The sequence below is a fragment of the Podarcis erhardii genome (assembly GCF_964252035.2).
Source record: "Podarcis erhardii genome assembly, chromosome: 6".
NCBI classification, from domain to species: domain Eukaryota; kingdom Metazoa; phylum Chordata; class Lepidosauria; order Squamata; family Lacertidae; genus Podarcis; species Podarcis erhardii.
This window is the reverse complement of record NC_138510.1, coordinates 49,515,936-49,518,004: the sequence shown is the minus strand read 5'-3', so window position 1 is coordinate 49,518,004 and position 2,069 is coordinate 49,515,936.

Here is a 2,069-nt window from a genome sequence, read left to right as displayed (position 1 = left end):
CGACAGTCCCTCCCCCACTTTGTAAAAAAAAAAAAGAAGAAGAAGAAGCCTCTTTTTCCCCCTTGCGCTGTAGTCCCCTCCCCAGATTTGTCACAACTAGGAAGCGCTTAAAGAAGCCTCTGCTGGACCCCTTCTCGCCTCTTCAGACGACGGGCCTCCTCCGCATCGCGATGCCCGGGTGGGTGTGTTTTCACCTGGGAATTTCCTTCCTATCCCTAACCCAGACGTCCCGAGTCTGGCAAAGACGACATCTCTCTCGGGGCAACAACAAGTTGCCAAGCCCCATCCGCATATCCCGAATTGCTGCACTAGAGACTTTCCCCACGCAATCCAAGGCATGTCCGCTCCGAAGTAAATCCCATTGAGTTCAATGGGGCTTGCTCCCAGGTTGAGCCGGAGGCTGCAGTCCGATCACCGTTTAGTTAAGGCCTCGCTCCTGCAACCTCACCTGTAAAATGAGGATCATAGTGGCCTAGCGCACAGAGAAGGGTTAATAGCAAGTCTTGGCAAAGTAACACCTTGGGCCATGCTGGATTAAATGCACATGTCTTTGAGTAATGGTTTTGTCTTTTCTGATATTTTGGGGGTTTTTGCATGCCAGTGTTAATTGTTATTTTATCTCTGGCATAACACAATCATCTCTCTCTCACACACATCACTTTTGTCATTTTTAAAAAGCACAGGTGTTCATTTGGGGAGTGTCATTTGGGGCCCGCCCCATGTTCCTGAGCCCCTCTGCCACCAACTACCAGCTGCTGTGCCATCCAAGCTGCCCTTGCCCATCTTCTAAACTAGAAACACTACAGGCACTTCTATAGCCCTTGAAGGCAGAATGGAGACAAAGAGGGCAGCTTGTGCTGTTAAACATAAAAACGGGGTTCTATTTCCAGCTGAGAAACTGCAGGGCGGCCATATGTCACATGCTATGAAATGCAAGCACTTCAAAACCAAAAGTCAGGAAATGGGTCAAGATGGGCACCTGCCATTTGATTAGTGTTGTGGAAACAATAACATGTGGTGGCTGGTCCCCATATTAAAATTCCAGCTGCAGGAAGGAAACAATACTGGGAATTTCCAGCAGATATGTTGCATCCATTTATAGTGAAACTCCCTATGTGTTCAAGAGATTCACTGTGCAGAAGATTCCCACAGGGTGTAGGGTGGTTATTTAGGGTCTGTATTTATTATGCATAAATAAGAGATTTCATATCTGTTTAAAACAAAATGGAACAAAAGTTGTCTTGAACAATTGTACAGATTTAGAAAACAGCAGTCATATTAATACATTTACAAAGAGTAGCTGAACATCAGCTAATTTGATGGAGGTCCAATGTGCAGGTCGATAGATCACTAACCTCCTCCACCTGTTGCACCTGTCTATTCTACACCCAATCATTTCCTGTATAGTAAATATTGGAAGAATGAGATGGAGGTGTATTATGAATCTTTTGTAGCAATGTCAATTTCAACTACATTTGCCAAAATCAAAAAGATAAGTAAGCTTCTTGTGGTCTACTTCTCACCAGCTGAGATCATCTTATGCCTCTATATTTACCTTGTACTTCTACGTACTTTCAGGATGTGGGTGGCGCTGTGGTCTAAACCACTGAGCCTCTTGGGTTTGCTGATCAGAAGGTCAGTGGTTCGAATCCACGCAATGGGGTGAGCTCCCATTCCTCTGTCCCAGTTCCTGCCAACCTAGCAGCTCAAAAGCACGCCAGTGCATGTAGATCAGTAGGTACCACTGTGGTGGGAAGGTAAACGGTGTTTCCATGCTCTCTGGTTTCCGTCACAGTGTTCCGTTGCACCAGAAGCAGTTTAGTCATGCTGGCCACATGACCTGGAAAGCTGTCTGTGGACAAACGCCGGCTCCCTCGGCCTGAAAACGAGATGAGCGCCACAACCCTATAGTCCCCTTTGACTGGACTTAACCGTCCTGGGGTCCTTTACATTTACCCTACACATACTTTCCTTGTAGCCAAATAGACAATTGTCAGTTCCTTACAGCATCCTTTTCTATAAAGCAGAAGCAAGTAAGGCCCGCTAATGAAGAGCAGTGATGGCAAGAT